Below are 18,074 nucleotides of genomic sequence, written 5' to 3' on the forward strand. Positions count from 1 at the left end.
GGGTTTGAGATCTTCTTCGACCTGCAGTTATCCGGGGATGATGTTGCCGAAGAGCAGACAGACCCATCAGCCGAGGTTAAGCAGCAAAGTAAGGAAGTGGACTCCGAGAGCGCTGAAATTGAAATGGGGGTAGTATTAGCTTGTCTACTTTCAGATCCTCCGATCGGACAGAAGTGCTTGGGGGATAACTTCTCGGTATGCATGATCGGGAATGAAACGGCTACGAGCCCACCGTCAAATATTTTGGATGCATCCATCGCACCCTCTCTCATCTAGCAGTACGAGGAGGGATTTTTGTCAAGCAACACTGGGTCAGGTAGTGAGTCGGAATCTGATTCTATCGAGCCTGTGGAGTTGGAATCAGGTTCCAGCTCAACTGAGTCTGAGTCTGATATTCCTGGGGGTGATAACCTGGATGCCACAGTCCTGTCCAGGTTATCTTTTTCTTTCTCTTTTGAGTCTGTTGTAACCGAAGAATCGGACGATTTGGAAATGCTTAGTGAGAATGATGTGGCTATGGCTGTGGCTTCTGAGTACTTTTCTGTGCCTTTGATTTATTGTATTGATTAGAACTTTCAAAATTTTGATGAAAACGACGAGGAAGAAATTCCTCAAGTTTTACAACGTTTAATTGATCAAGAGCATGAGAGATTTGTTAAACCCCTGGTTGATGAAATCACTACAGTTAATGTGGGTACTGAGGAGGACCCGCGGCTGGTCCAGATCGGGTCCACGTTGTCTTTGGAGGAGCGCGAGCGTTTAATCGCTTTATTAAAAGATTTTCAAAGATGTTTTCGCATGGTCCTATGATGACATGCCTGGGATCGATCCTGAGATTGTACAGCACCGGATCCCTCTTGACCTGAGGCTAGACCCGTTAAACAGAAACTCAGAAAAATCCGCCCTGACTGGGCTCTCAAGATTAAGGAAGAGGTCACCAAGTAAATCGACGCAGGGTTCCTGCTGGTATCTGAATACCCGACTTGGTTGGCCAACATAGTTCGAGTGCCGAAGAAGGATGGCAGGATTCGGGTATGCGTGGATTTCAGAGATTTGAACAGAGCCAGTCCGAAGGATGACTTTCCTTTACCAGATATCGATGAGTTAGTGGACTTCACAGCGGGGCATGCTTTGCTTTCATTCATGGATGGCTTCTCAGGCTATAATCAGATTGTAATGGTGCCTGAAGATCGGGAAAAGACTGCTTTCACCACCCCGTGGGGGACCTACTGCTACAGAGTGATGCTGTTTGGGTTGAAGAATGCTGTAGCTACATATCAACGGGCCGCGACCACGATATTGCATGACATGATCCACAAAGAGGTTGACGTGTACGTGGACAACATGATTGTCAAGTCTAAGGAGAGAGAGGGCCACTACACCGCCTTACAAAAGTTCTTCTAGAGGATCAGAGAATTCCGGTTGCGGTTGAATCCACAGAAGTGTACGTTTGGTGTTATAGCAGGGAAAGTGCTGGGGTTCTTGATTACATAGAGAGGTATCGAAGTCGACTCTTCTAAAATCAAGGCCATCTTAGAAATGCCACCACCAAGGACTGAAAAGGAGGTGCGAGGCTTTCTGGGTAAAGTGCAATTCATAAGACGGTTTATCTCAAAATTAACCTTGACTTGTGAACCACTTTTTGGTCTCCTAAAGAAAGGAACGGAGTTCAAATGGGATGGCCGATGCCAAGCTGCTTTTGAACATATCAAGGAATACTTACAGAACCCACCCGTGTTGTCGCCACCTGAGCTGGGGAAATCGTTGATTTGTATCTGTTAGTGACTGAGACTACAATGGGCTGTGTGCTTGCACAAGAGTCTGAAGACAAGGTGGAAAGAGCCATCTACTACTTGAGCAAGAAAATATTGGATTATGAGACCCGCTACACTCCACTCGAGAAGGCTTGTTTGGCCTTGGTATGGGCTACCAGGAAGCTGCGGCACTACCTGTTAGCTCACTCCGTAATGTTGGTTTCAAGATTAGATCCCATCAAATACCTCTTCGAGAAACCGACACTTACGGGTAGGCTAGCTCGTTGGTTGCTTCTGCTTTCCAAATTCGATCTGAAATGTGTGACTCGCAAGTCAGTAAAGGGGAGAGCGGTAGTGGAGTTCCTAGCCAATCACCCAGTGGAAGGGGATGAAGCAGTTGAGTACTTATTCCCAGACGAGGCCATTTTGCATGTCGAAGACGAATTTTGGACAATGTACTTTGACGGAGAGTCAAGCCAATATGGGTATGGGATCGGGGTGTTGCTGATAGCACCCGACAATTCTCATATCCCTCTAGCATTCAAACTCCGGTTCAAAGTCTCGAACAACGAAGCAGAGCATGAAGCGTGCATCGCTGGTTTAGAAGCAGCCCTAGAACTAGGGGCAAAATGGTTGGATGTCATCGGGGACTCGAACCTTGTCGTATCGCAGGCTAAGGGAGATTGGAAAGTCAAAGAAGAAAAGATGATAATGTACCACCAGGCCTTGGACTTGTTGATTCCTCGATTTGAGAAGCTGAACTTTGCTCATCTACTAAGAGAAAATAACAGGTTCGCAGATTCACTAGTAACTCTATCTTCCATGATAGACATCCTTTTCGGAGTCCGGATGCGTCTGATTATGATTGACCAGAAGTTTGTACCGGCCTACGAGTCTATTGCTGCCATAGAAGAAGATCAAGATGAGAACCCCTAGTATCACGATGTCTGGAACTTCTTGGAGAAAGAAGCATATCCACCAGGGGCAAATGCCAAAGACAAGAGGGCAATCCGAAGAATGGCTGCGCAGTTCATCATCTACGGGGGAAAACTGTATAAGAGAGGTCATTTAGGAATGCATAAGCTGTGTGTTGAAGCCGAAGAATCGAAGCGCCTAATGGAGGCCATCCACGGAGAAGAGTGCGGAGCGCATATGAATGGGGTAATGCTAGCTCGGAAGATTCTCAGACAGGGTTACTACTGGTCCACCATGGAGGAGGATTATATCGGCTTTGTTTGGTGATGCCACAAATGTCAGATCCATGCAAACCTCATGAACATCCCGCCGTCGAAGCTGTACAATATGACTTCGCCATGGCCATTTTCAGTTTGGGGAATCGATGTGATCGGGGCTGTCACTCTGAAGTGGTCGAATGGGCACGAGTTCATCCTGGTCGCGATAGATTATTTTACGAAGTGGGTTGAGGTCCAATCTTATGCGGTGTTGAAGGCTTCACATGTTGCGAAGTTCATTAGAAACAACATCATCTGTCTCCCCTAACGAGATCATCTCAGACAATGGTTCCCACTTCAAGACGGAAGTGATTGACTTGTTGGAGAAATACAATGTGGCTTTTCATAAGTCATCCATGTATCGGCCGTAGACCAACGGAGCAGTTGAGGTCGCCAACAAGAACATCAAACACATTTTCTAGAAGATGGTGGAAACCTACCGGGACTGGCCAGATAAGTTGCCATTTGCTCTGTGGGGCTACCGGACTTCAATTAAAACTTCTACTGGGGCAACTCCGTGTTCATTAGTTTATGGGATGGAGGCCGTTCTACCTATCGAGATTGAGGTTCCGTCATTACGAGTACTGGCTGAGTGTCAGATAACCGAAGCAGATTGGTAGCAGAGCAGATTCAAAGAACTCATGTTCTTTGATGAAAGAAGACTGAAAGCATTGTACCATGTTCAAGGTTATCAGCGCAGAATTGCCAGGGCTTTCAACAAGAAAGTTAAGTCCAGGAATTTGAAGGAAGGATATTTGGTGCTTAAAGACAATTGAGCTCCCATCCATGACCCTAGGGTCAAGTTCAGACCTAATTGGACTGGTCCTTACATCATCAAGTCTATCTGGTCAGGTGGAGCAGTGGTTTTGATGGACCTATATGGCCTAGAGTTCTCCCAACCGATCAACATGGACAAGTTGAAGAAATATTACCCCTGAGAGGCTCGCTAGGCCGAAAACCCAAAAGGGCGACCTAGGCAAAAGTTAGAGCACGAAAAATTGGAAATTATAGAAATTGAGCTCGCAAGGTTGAAAACCCGTAAAGGGCGGCCTTGGCAAAAGTTAGAATGTAAAAGGTGAGGGTTAATACACGAGTGAACCTGAGCCGAACTACGTGAGGCTTGATTCCCATCTTTGGGATACGTAGGCAACTTCATCCTGAAGTCCAGCCATAAACTTTTCCCTAATCAACTTTGTCCATTTGATCATCTCGATCATCTTTGTTTATTCAGCATTTAAGAGTTCGGTGGTGATCTCCGGTGCAGTGCTATTCAGACTAGGGGCAACTGTCCAGTTGCTGGGAATCCGAGGTTGTGCATCTCAATGGCCGATCTTAGGCGTGTCCAGTTCTGATCCATATCGAAAATAGTTTAGAAAAGTTTTAATAAAAGTTGATTTTGCTCAAATTAATCTTTTTACAACTTAGACCATTTTTGGACCAAAGCGGAAAATTTTCAGTACCCACAACCTTCAATTACGTTGATTTCAGTATAGAGTTCTCTTGCTCTTGAATACAAATTGAAGTTTCTTTTTATTACACTCATAAAGAAAACTTGAAAGTACTGATAAAGCAATAAATCAGGGGCACAAATAAGTCAGGTGTTCCTGCGCCCCTCCCTAGAGCTGGTCGAAGCCTCTGATGCCAAGCTGGGCCCAATCTGTGCCTCTTCATTAAGCCAATCTATACACTCATCAGACAAGGTGCAACTAAAAGTGGGAGCGGGGGCCAGGAGCTCTCTAGTCCTCCATGCTGTGGAATACCGAGCAAGCTACGCGTCTCGGACTGGAAATGCGGCTGGGTATTCTATCCCCTCCGCCAGGCAAATCTGATCATGGCCGAACTGGTGCTAGAACCGGAAAGAAAAGTAGAACACATAGTGTGTCAGGCTAATCAACTGAATCCCAAGCTGTCGGGACATGCTGTAGCTCATTGCCGGTAGATTGAGCCAAGGACACCGCCAAGCAATGCGGTCTGCGGACAAATTGCACGTCCAATTGAACCACCATCCCTCACCAAGGGCATCGACCAGACGTTGTCAGAAGAAGTAGCCGTGAGTTGAGTATGCTGGGCAAGAGTCCACAATCTACAACTTATCCATCAACCATACCTGGGGAGGGATGAAAAATGAGAGATTAAAGAATAGAAAGGTGTGCGTTGAGAGAAAAAGGTTTCGAGAGAAAAACCGAGCCTAAGGGCCGAGTGATGTGAGGAATATATATGCGAGATAGGGTGGGAAACGTTACCTGCAGCAGTAGTGGACTCCCTGCAAATCTGGTCGTCTCTCGGCGATGAAAAACATCCAAACCCATCAATGTCTTAGCCAAGGTCATGGCAATGCAGCTCTTGCCCTCCTTTAAGCCTTGGGCAACTTCAATCAGACGAACACTAGATCCTTCGGAGCCTGAGGCAAGCAAGAAGTGGGATAGCATGCACAAGCAAATGGCATGTTGCTGAAAACCTTGCCAATGATGGTCGCTGCGGTCACCAGCATCGGAAAACCGACAAATCAAACTCGGAATATCCAGCATTCCATCACAAATCAAAGCTCGAGCGGCGTGCATAGTGAGCCCATACATTCGTCCCAAGGCTTGGGCGTGCCCGAAGCGAAGCTGGGGCAAGATTTCTTCGTTGCGCTCGGACTCCATCAAAACTTGAAAATCTTCAAAAGTAGGACACATCTCTTGCCCGCTAAAGCTAAAGACATGTGTTATCAGATTCCAAAACCTTGCTGCGACATGGAGAAAGGGAAGATGCAGCGGAGTGCGGCTCAACATGAATAGTGCATTCAAGCCGAAGCCCCGGAAGTTTAACTTTTCCGAACCGTCTAAAGTAGCAATCCAAGCTTTGAGATTTTTGATGAGAAATGCCTCCATTTTGATGCAAAACTGAGATGAAATGAAAGAACCATGAAGCTGGAAATTTTATAGAGGATAAGGCACTGTTTGGGGACACATGTCAAAAATCTGGTGGTCGCCAAACCAGGTGGTCGGCCGACCACTTTTCTGGTAGGCCGACCACCCCTTTGGTCTCCAAGGAAAATAGCTGGTTGGCCAGCCCCTTCTGGTGGTCGGCCATCGAGAAAAGGTGGTCTTTGGTCTGTTCCTAGTTTCTGGAAGAGAGTTCCTAGCTTTTTCGTGCATTGGAAGTGTTGAAGGTCCGTGTTTTCCCCTGTTTTGGATGCGTTCCATCACTACCGATTGTCCGAGATGCATTTGCTTATCAAGTTGTTGTTCTTTATTTATTGAGTTGTTGTTAAGTTTTGCTTATCGAGTTGTTGTTAAGTTTCGTTTATTGAGTCGTCAAGTTTTTGTACATCGGGTTTTCACTCTTTGTTTATCAACATTGGCAGGATTTGCTTATCGAGTTGTAAACTGGTTAAGGTTTTGTTGTTTCTTAGTAAGTTAAGTTGTTTTAGTTTGTTTCGTCGGTTCGCTACTCGACTTGGCAATATTCGTTGTTCAAATTTCAAATTTCATTTTTGTGCAAAGTGATGCGATGCGATGATAAGAACATAAAATACAACATTTTTTCAACAAATAGCTGTTTCATTCCATCATATTCCCTTTGTTACAGCATTTTACAACAAGGGTACAAGTTTTACAGAAAATAAAACTGCCTAATAATGTACAATGTGCTACAACTACTAGTAAAAAAAGGAAAATAAAGTAGGAACATCTGCATCAATGCTCTCGGGCTCAAGATCAGGAGGCCCTCTTCATCCTCTTCGCTTGAGCAGTCTCCTCAATAGCCCCACCAGCACTGTCATCCGAATCGGAGCTATCATCCTCGGGATCCTCCCCGACATCACCTCCACTCTCAGAATCAGAGCCAGAGTCCTCTCTGTCTGCGGATGTCTTCGACTGAGGATGCGTAGAACCCTCATCCTCGCTAGACTCCTCGTCATCTCTGACGGGTGCTCTACGCCTGCCTCATCTGCGAGACGAGTCCCCTTTCCCAGCTCCTCGAGAAGGCCTGGATGGCCCGGCCTGTAGTGGTGGCATCTAAAAAGAATAATTTGAGTGCATTAGCCGATATGTATATCAGATGCAGATGCAAGAAAACTACATAGAATGGGTGCAAGCAAATACAGTGTATAAATGTGGTGTGTGTTGGATGTGCTCTACACATGCGGTCAATCAATACAATGAAATGGTTAAATTCAGCATGTCATCAGAAGTATGATAAATGCAAGAGAATTGAAAAGTACCGTAACACCGACAATGAACAGCTGCGTCTCCCTCCACAAGGCCTTTCCCTCAAGTGAGGCCACCAATCCGAGTAGATCATCAGAATACTCTCTGGGAGGCTGCAAATACAAGCTCAAGTCATCAATGAATAAACGAATGCCTAAGTATCTGAGTGATAAATGAAAAGCAGTGGAACATACCGGTGGTGAGTCAGGATCACTGACATATCGGTGATCGGGCATAGGAGGCCCTATTGGAATCAGGTAAGATGACCCGTATCGCCATCCAGTCAACTCGGTCGGAAGATCTGGCCATCCAGCGTGCTGATAAGTCGAAGGAATTGGGGGAATCTGTGTAGCCCCACTCCTCGATGTGCCAGCCCTGCTAGACGAAGGAACATCTGTAGCTCGGGCTCGAGCTGACGATGATGCACCAGCGGCCCTCCTAGTAGGAGTACGGACACCCATCAGTGGGGGCATCATGCACGTATGGCGGTAGGTCGCATACTCCCCTCCCTCCGTGTGCAGAATGGCATCGGTACCCAACATGAGTACGTTGACATCATCGGGAGTGAGTCCCTCAATGGACCGTATGTCCTCTGGAGGTGCTAAGGGGACACTCTGATCGGGGATGCCCATCGTCTGATGCATTAGCGATCCCCCAGAAACCAGGCCCTGCCAACTGGCCCCTCAAATAAAGTCCTGTATAAAGAAGAGGCCCACCTCCTAGGGAATCGGGAACAGATATCTCCTCCCAAACGCGCCCAGGGCTGCCAAGTGATCTCAGATAACAAGTGCATAAGTTGATTAGAGGTCACAAATATGCAAGATGAACCAAAGTAAAAAACCTGAAGAACTGAGAGTTGTAGATTACCTCGGTCACCCACACCGTGTCAAAAAACTGTCGAAGGTAGGGCAGAGTCTCTCGAGCCCTTGCCCGGTATCGACCCTCAAATATGTGAGAGTAAGGGATCATAAGAGGAACCTCCACCTCGAACTCTGGGGCTAGCGTCGGAAAGTACGCGTAAACCCATAGCTGTGGAAAACAGGGCAGTGGCCATCAGAATACAGAATATATAGAAAATGCAGAATGCTGAGTGTAGAATGTAGAGTACAGAATGTAAAGTGTGCCGTGAGCAGTGTACAGATAATGAAGAGCAGAAATGTAAATCAAGAGGGCAGAAAGTACCTCACAAGCTCTTCAGTAGCCGCCAACTATGTTCCCCCGCCCGCGGGAGGTCGCACTCATATAGCAGTAGAGGGTAGCAAGGCCGGCGCCACCCAAGTCATACTGGCTGACCTGTGATAGGTCCATCAAAGCACTGAGCAGATACATTCCAACTGTATTCCCCCTGTCGGAGAACAAAGTGGTCCCAAGGAGGAACATCAAAAAACCTCGAGCGTACTGCTCTATCTCCTCAAGAATCTCGGGCATAGACACCTTGTACCACACGAGAAACCAGGTGTACCTGACTCTACCTGAAGATCTGTCAATCGGTGGGTGGGCTCCCAGCAGGTGCATCCAAGCCGCCTCTCATTCGCCCATATCTGCGTCATAAGGGATCGGTCGGCTGGCCACATCGAGACTAGTCAGCATAGAGAAGTCGTATGGAGTCATCGTCATATCCCCGGTGGCTAGGAAGTGGAATGAGTTGGTGGTGTCCCACCATCTCTCCACGAGTGCCCCCAGCAAGGTCCTGCTCGCCGGGTAACGTGATAGCCCCGCGCAGAAAGGTCCAAACCCCGCCTCGTCCACGAGATGGCGAACGACATCGGGGAGCTCCGCGTACCAATCCCTAGCAACGATCGAGCCGTAACCTCGCGTCGAATGGGAAGATACCTGCATTCAAAATAAGCAGATGTATTCAGTTTCAGAATGAAATATATAAGCTACGTGCAAATGAAATGAATGTGCAGTGTGTTCAGAAGTGAAGTGTATGAACTGTGTGTTCAGTATAAGCTGCGTGCAAATGAAATGAATGAACTGTGTGTTCAGAAGTGAAGTGTATGAATTGTGTGTTCAGTATGAGCTGCGTGCAAATGAAATGAATGAGCTGTGTGTTCAGAAGTGAAGTGTGTGAACTATGTGTCAGTATAAGCTGTGTGCAAATGAGAAAAATGGGCTGCATCTTCAGAAATGCAAAAAGTTTGGGCAGCGTGTTCAACTTACAACAAGTTTGAGCTACGTGTTTAGATTTCAAAAACAGTGGGCTGCATGTTCACGACAAAAGTTTGAGCTACGTGTTCAGATTTCAAAAACAGTGGGCCGCGTGTTCAACTTACAACGAGTTTAAGCTGCGTGTTCAGATTTCAAAAACAGTGGGCTGTGTGTTCACCATCAAAAGTTTGGGCTGCGTGTTTAGATTTCAAAAACAGTGGGCTATGTGTTCACCATCAAAAGTTTGGGCTGCGTGCTTAGATTTCAAAAATAGTGGGCTGTGTGTTCATCATCAAAAGTTTGGGCTGCGAGTTCAGATTTCAAAAACAGTGGGCTGTGTGTTCACCATCTAGAGTTTGGGCTGCGCGTTCAACTTTCAAAAAATTGTGGGCTGTGTGTTCATAATCAAGAGTTTGGGCCACGTGTTCAACTTTCAAAGACTGTGGGCTGCATGTTCACGACAAAGAGTTTGGGTTGCGGTTCAACTTTCAAAAACAGTGGGCTGTGTGTTCATCATCAAGAGTTTCGGCTACATGTTCAACTTTCAAAAAATTGTGGGCTGCATGTTCATAATCAAGAGTTTGGGCTGCGTGTTCAACTTTCAAAAACTATGGGTTGCCTGTTCATAATCAAGAGTTTGGGCTGCATGTTCAACTTTTAAAAACAGACAGTGGGCTGTGCGCGTTCACGACAAAGGGTTTGGGCTGCGTGTTCAACTTTCAAAAACTGTGGGCTGCGTGTTCACAATCAAAAGTTCAAATTGCAGAGTATGCAGTGTTATGAGCTATGCGCCAACTTAACATAAGACTGTGTTGTAAGCTGTGAGTTAGAATGAGCAGAAGTATGGTGTGTGAATGTGCTCAGAACGAGCAGATGAAAATACATAGAGAAAGCATGAAATGCACGGAGAATGTAAAAGTGAAGCACGTACCTCTCGCGCCTGATGAGAGAGATGAGACTCCGGCTCCCGTAGCAGCAGATCCCCGGGTGCCCGTCGATCAAAATCAGTAAAGTGGTAGAAAGTGGCTGGAGAAAGGATTTGCTCCCGAGGATGATACCTCTCAGGATCAAACAGTCGAACTCTCGGGGGCAGTGACATGATGTCCGGCTCACCCTTGGCATATGGAGGACCTCCACCATGAGGAAAATGACCCACCATTTGAAGAAATCTGCAAAAAGGAGCAAAAATGAGCAAAATGAGCCAAAATTGGAAAAAGTAAACAAAAGTCAACTCTCGGGAAATGAAAAAGTCAACAAAAGTTAACTCCCAAGAAAATGTTCCAAATTTTGAGACAAATTTACCCCAAGTGGTGAAAATGAAGAAAGAGGCTCCGAAATCAAATTTTAATCGGTCCAAAGTGAAGAAAACTGAAAGATTTCGCGAAACAACTTTGCGTGGGGCGTTGGAAAGCGCGTATAAAGAGCAGATCTGAGATAGAAAATGGTCTAGGAAGGAAGGAGAACTGATTTCGGCCTTGAAGGTGTGAGGAATAGTGATTGGGACATGTGGATTTAAAGAAACAAGTGTAAAAAGACAAAACTGTCCCGGATTTGGACAGGTGGTCGGCCGACCACCTTTCCTGGTAGGCTGACCACCCCTTGCACAAAACCTAGTCGGTGGCCTCCCTAGTTGGTCGGTGGCCCTCCTGGGTGGTCTCTAACGTCTCTTTGAGCTCCCTACAAATTTTGGTGGTGATTGGAGTCCCCGGCTCTCGAGAAAGTACAAGGAAAATGCACTTTTCGGCGCGAAACGCCTCTGCAGGAACTTCAAACCCAGTCTTCGATGCGTGGCTCATCGTTACTTGCCGAGAGTGAGGTGTATCCTATTTGAGTACGTTGCAACCCCTCAAAGAGGTAAACCGGAGGTGGTGTTTGAGTTGCCCTCATCGAGGCTTGCATTTCTTTGCTCAATGTTTTGTTTCAAACATACTTTTGAAGTCGCACTTATCATGCATTGTTATGCACGTCACTTGCATTATTATGCACATCGCCTGCATTGTTATGCACGTTTCACTGGCATTATCATACATCCATGCTTAACTCACGTTGTCATGCGTGTTTCGCTTGCATTGTTATGCACTTTTCCATCGGCACCATATCCGTCCGTGTTTCGATATAACGTTGAACATATGTTACTAACTATGTTGTGCCTGTTAAGTTTCTCTCTTTTGCAGGCACGATATTGTATGTACGGTTCATTTGAAGCTGGTGCGACCAGACGAGCCTCACAGGTATTGTATCTTCTCCGTGTGAGACGTAGCGAGAATTGAATAATTCTCTACATTCTTACTGCATGAAATGTAGTTTTGCTTTGCCTTCTTGCTTAAAACTGTTGCATTTACTGTGAATATTTGCTTCATTACAGCTTGCTGCTTTTCATGATCATGAGTTACGTTCGGCTTTGTGCATATCGTTTTGCATTTTGCCCCCCGCCTGCGGGCATGCCTGCGGGCACATCTTGTTCGTCTTGTCTGTTTGTCTAAGTCTTCGGCCTTGTCAAAAATGGGTCGTCTCTAGGCTTTGACATTCACTCCCGTCACTTATGACTTCCAAGTTCTGTCAAAGAGGGGCAACTGTAGACACCCTATTTTTGACCGACCTTAAGACTCAGACGTCATCAATTGAGCGCTTGGTGATTGTGCATGTTGTGCTCGTTCTGAGGTTACAGAATCTCGGCTGAGAGCCTTACCCCTGGACCTCGGGACTCTTTTATGCTTTGCCTCGGTTTGCGAACCAGGTTTGGTTTTCTCTTCCCGAAGGGAGGGAGAGGTCTCGTAGACCATCTTTCAGTGGCCGTAGGCCACTTTTCGTGGTTGTAGACCACTGTTCCCGTTTGGAGACCAGTTTCTGATTTTCGGAGCCGTCGGCCGTGCGCCTCGGTTCAAGACCGCTTAACTTTCTCCGTTTGCTCCGGTTTTTGGCACACACCTTGTTCCCTCTATCTAGGGGGACACTGTGGCCCGGGAGACCAACTTTGTGGTCGCACGCCACTTTCGATGCTTAATAGTCAGTTTTCGGGGCACCCGGCTGCGCGTTTTGGCCCCCGAACTCTCGTTTTGCATCCGTCTTGGTTCATTTTTGGCATGGACCCTATTTTCATTGTTTGGAAGGTGGTATAAGGGTGGGAGACCACCTTTTCTCCTTGGACACCACCTTCCTCTTCGCCGGCTGATTTTCTTGACAGGAAGCTGGTCTCCTTGGTTTTTGGGCCACATTTACGGGTCTCCCACCATACCACTTGCTTGCATTTCATGTGGAGACCACCCTAGGGGGTGGCCGACCACCTTGAACCTTTTGACCTGGTCGGCCGACTAAGGCAAGTGGCCGGCCGACCACTTGAACTGGTCGGCCAGCTCTCGGCAGTTCTGTCACCCTGAATGCTTGCCAGCTGTGCCAACTGGAAGGCACAGACTTGATCCTCCATACACATGTATGGAGGATCTTTGCCCTTGGTTTGAAGCTTATTTGGGAAGTGTTGGACCCTTGGTTCTATAAAGGAAGGCCTTCCCTTCCTTGTAGAGGGTTCACAACTTTGGTGAAGGCAAACAATCTATCTCCCTCTATATCTCTCCCTTTAGGCTTAGAAAGTGTGAAGTTTTTGGCCCTTTGCACACCATCTCCTAGCCTAATCCCTCAAACACCAACCTAAGCTTCTTGGAGCCCTTTTTCAGAGGTTGAGGAGCAACATTTTTGGTCCAGAAGCTGCTAGAGTTGCTGTGCTACAAGGGTAACACATTTCTTCCCTGTTAAGCACTCTTTTTGATTCATCTTTTAGCTATACTTGAAAGCATATTTGAGCTTCAGTGTAAACTAAAAAATTCTTATTTTGAGGCCCTTAACATGTTTCTTTAAGATCATTTTTCTGTTGGGGGTCATCTATCCCCTTGCATGCTTCATTTTGCCTTATTTTGAGCCATGCATTAGGGCCTTCACATTGGCCTTTGTTTGTCCTTCTAGCCACTTAAATCCAGTGGATTTTCAGTGGCTATTTTGAGTGCCAAAATCAGAGAGGGGTGACCTCTCTCCTTGTTTTGTTTCCTAGCATATTTGGCCTAACAAAGGAGCCCTTATTTGCATGCTTCCAAGCCATGTTTCAGGCCATTTTTGATGAGTTTTAGGACCCGCATAGGTCCTGTCCAGAGCTTGTTTTGCCATATTAGGTGTCCATCTTGCATGTGTAGAACAACCCTCTTTATAGCCTATCAAAGGAGCATATCATTCTTGAATGCATCGACCATGTTTCAGTAGGTTTTTGGGATTTATTTGGCATGTCATACCTCTGACATTTTCTAGTTTAGTGACCTCTTGAATGCCTCATATGTTTGTAGTGTAAATCCTCTTTACTAGCTTACATTGCATGCTATTTCGGCTTTTGATTCTAGCACTTTTTGGCCATGCCTTAAGCTGATTTTGTGCATGTTTTAGACTGCCTTAGCTTTGTTTTGAGGTCCCATGGTTGAATGATGCTTGCTATGCATGCTTGTAGTGTAAGGCCTATGCCTAGCTTTGAGTTTTGAAGCTTCTTGCATGCTTGAATGGTGGTGTTTCCTTGTTTTAGGGTCATTGAGCATGTCATTTTAGAGCCTATACTTGGGCCATATTCCCATGTTTTCCACTCTTTAAATGTGTTTGAGAGTCGTGCTTAAATACCTCATTTATGGGCCATTACATGGGCTTCATTTCCATGCCTTTTGAGTCATCATTTTAGCGCATTTTCCCTACTGTTTTGAGCCTACATAAGGACTATTTGGGGCTGGTTTGGTCATTTGTGCATTGCTTTGCATGCCTATGGTGTAATCCGCTTCACTAGTTTCGGTATTTGGGCCATCTAGCATGCATTGTGGGAGGTGTTTGCATGATTTGGGACCATCATGCATTTCATTTCAGAGCTAGAAAATGTGTGATTGTATGCCATATTTCATCCCTTTCCATGCCTTATAGAGTTGCATTTTGTACCTTAGGATTGGTCCCTTGCATTTGTGCATGTTTGCATGCATTTTGTTATCTCATTTTCATCATATTGGCCACTGATTTGGGTGTGGCTGAGGCTCACCTATCTTGGTTGAAGTTCATCTTGCATTATATTTGCCATTTAGTCCATGTTGTTGCATGATTGACCATTGAATTGTGTATTCCTTGATCATTTGATCGTTAGTTTCCATGTGTGCATTGCGTATGCCATTGATCATTTCATAGCATTGTGTATGCTAGTAGCATGTTTGCATATCATCATTCGCATGTTTGCATCATTTAGTGGCATTATGTTTAGGTTGCATGTTAGGGTTGCATTCATGCATGCCAAGTGGATTGCATTTTGTTTGGAGTAGGGTTTAGTCCAAACACGGGAAACGAGGGACGTTTCGTACTCCAAGTGACGAAACGTGCCTCAATTCTCGGTTGCCGACACTCTGGGTTACCCATGATGAAGTTTAGGCCCTGTTTTGTGTTTATATGTGCATTCATTTTACATCGAGTCGTGTAATCTGACTCCTCAGTCATCATGCATCGAGATGCGTGATTAGTGGCATGAGGATCGAGGACTACAGTCCCTAGAGCTTGTGCAATGATGGGGATAGTGGTCATGCACACATATGTTGAAAATACTTTGCCATGCCCCTTTCTCGCTCTCTATTGCAGCAAACCGAAAACCAGCAGCAAATTTATTTCAGCAGCCTTCTAGAGCTTTGTACAGTATTCTGGGACCAGTTGCAAACAGAGGCAAATCGGGGCATTGCGATGGATTTCCCAACAAGGCGACTCGAGCATGCATGCATCTTTCATCATTCCGCACAGAGCTGAGGCAGTCTACTTCATGTAGCATTGCATGCTAGTTTACTCGCTTTCTTAGTTAATTTATTAATTAGCTAGTGTTGTGTAATAATTAGTTATTCATTTTGGTTGTGTAATATTTATTCGGACCCTCCGAGAGAGGGCAATGTTGTAATAAGTGTGCGTGCGTGTGATGTATGTCTTCCAACCCCACGTCTTTCTCCCTTTTATTTACTAGCTTATGATGGTTAGTTTTAGGGCATGTTTCAATTAGCATCTATATATTCGCATGCTTGCATTCATTCATCTGTATTGCATGCACTGGGCTCGGTGCATCATCCTAACTGCATTGTATTTCAATTCCAAGTTGAATACATGTATCGAGTGTTGTATCGATTATTACATCTCATAAGCCATCTTAGAATTGCCGAGCCTATTGCAGTTGCATTTTTGCATGTGTCGCATTAGGCATCTCAGCATAGTTAGGATTCATGCATGCTTTCTAATTAGCTTCTTTCTTTGGCTCAGAGTAGTCGGTAAGTGTTTATGCCTTAGCATCCTTGCATGCGTGTGAGTGACTGCCATGATAGCATGCTTACCATGAGGCTATGTGCTTATGTGATATAATTTCCTGAATGCCTGTGGGTGAAGGTTGGGTTGCTTGAGTTGGAACAATTTGTCGAAACTCGTGTTTTAGCCTACTTGCGAGTAGCAAACTTCAATCCATTTTCAAAACGAACGGATGTGCGATGCTTTGTTCCAACCTAGGCAATCCAGTCTATACTTGTATGCTCGGTGCATCACATAGTAATTCTAGGCTAATAAACCGGAATAAGAGCACATGTGTTTTCAAAAACTCGATATCATGATTAGTAGAGGCCGATCCTTTGATCGGGCAAGCGGGGGTGCTCATGAAATGACCTTCCCCAATTGTACCCAAGTTCCCAAGCCGAGGCAACTTTGGTGATGACGGACATGTGGCCTTAGGCACGAGTCAGGGTTTCCTAAATTCCCCCAAAACAAAGTATTTAGGTGGCGACTCTGTATCTGGCAAAGCAGTCCATGTTTTGCACTTCTTTCTAAAAATCTGTTTTTCAAAACGATTTGCCGGATTTGGACTCTTTGGTGATTTATCGGTCTCGCATTGCACTTTGCGGGATTAGATTCAGAACCGTGACATTTGAGTGCGAACTGTAGTGAGCCCAATGGACAAAACGGGGGATTTCCCTCGGGACGTTCGGGACGTCTACAACTGGCCTTCCCATATGACCCCAGCGTATATATTACCCCTTTCTACCTACCCAAACAGACCCTGTTCATTCCTGAAAGCACAGACTTGTGCATGATGGACACATCCATAGTTTAACCTGGACTCGTGGTGATGACAATGGCAGAAGGAGGAAGGATGGCCTTAGGGAAGAATGCCAGTCCATTACCTGAGAGCTTTATGGACTTATCAGGAGGGCAGTATGACCCATGCCGTTATATTGTGCTAGTTGATCAAGCCAAGCCCGAAGTGGTATTGCCAACAATAGTAGAGGTCAATGTGGTTCGAGAAGATGGCCCGAGCCAGGGCTTGGATGATCTAGCGTAGCTGGAAGAAGACTTAGACAATCTGCAGTTCTACGATGAACAAGATCAGGGGGATGTGCAGATTGACTAGTTTGATTTGAATAGGTCGATAGACAACTCTAGATGGCTTAGTGATGAACCCGACCAAGAGGAAGAAACCGAATCAAAACCTGAAGAAGTAGGAGTGACTGTAGTGGCCAGAATGGCCGAAGACAAGGGGAAACTGCTAGAGAGCCCCAGTATTAAGAATTTAGCTCAGGAATTGGGCGTCATAAGTATTGCTGATACTGAACAAGAAGCCGCGTTGAAGCGGTTTGTGCAAGAAAGGGATACTTCTGATGAAGGAATGATTAGACTGGAGCCAGACAACTGTTTGTCGGCTACCGAAGGTGCATGGTGGGAGGACGATGATCTGCTTTTGGCTCACACCAATGAGGATTAGGGTGAAGACCTGCCAGACAACTCTTGGTAATCCGAAGAGATAGACCATATGACTAGAAGTGGGCGGTACTTCAAGCCGCCGCACTTGGACCAAGCTGAGGCCTCCGGGAAGGATAAAGAGGTAGAGAAGCAAAAGGAAAAGCAGTTCGAAGAAGAGGTAGTGCTGAAACAGCTGAAGAAGATCCAGGCCGATATTTCTATCTAGGGTCTGCTTATGGCTTCTTGGGTGCACCGACAGGCTGTATTATCAACAATGGACAAAGCCAAATTGTCCATTGACACAACTCCTGAACGGTTTGTTGGATTAGTCTTCCCGGAGGCACTATGCCAATTTTAACCTTCTCAGATAAGGAACTACTACCAGAAGGCTCATCACACAATAACCTCTATGCATATCAGTAAAGTGCAGAGAAAAGTGGGTGCCAGTGGTATTAGTTGATACAGGGTTGGATATCAACGTCTGTCCATCTAGCGCGACTTATGCCATCAGTTTGAAACTAGCAGATTTCATGTCTACAGCCCACGTGATTCAGGCGTATGACAATATTAGCAGGGAGGTGATGGTCACAATACAGATAAGAGTTTAAGTGGGCCCAGCTCAATAGGATATTGAGTTCCATGTCCTGGATGTGCCAACAACTTTCAATCTATTGCTAGGGAGACCTTGGTTGCACCAAGTGAGAACTGTCTCCTCTACCCTTCATTAAATGCTAAAATACCCTCACGGGAAGGTGGTAGCTATTGTGTTCAGGAATTCATCTATACATCCTCTGCCAGAGGTAACTACACCTGTGCTAGAAATTGTTCATGGTGAGGAGGATGTTTTCCTTTTCAGGTTCACTCTAGCTGAGGCCCAAACAGTGCAAACCATCGTGGTGGCTGATGAGGGCTTGTATGTTAGCACCCAATCAATCTATTTCACAAATAAGCTCCAACATGTACCAGGAATGGGTTTGGAAAGA

The sequence above is a fragment of the Camellia sinensis genome, chromosome 2 (genome assembly GCF_055761805.1).
Source record: "Camellia sinensis isolate YWXY chromosome 2, ASM5576180v1, whole genome shotgun sequence".
Classification (NCBI taxonomy): Eukaryota; Viridiplantae; Streptophyta; class Magnoliopsida; order Ericales; family Theaceae; genus Camellia; species Camellia sinensis.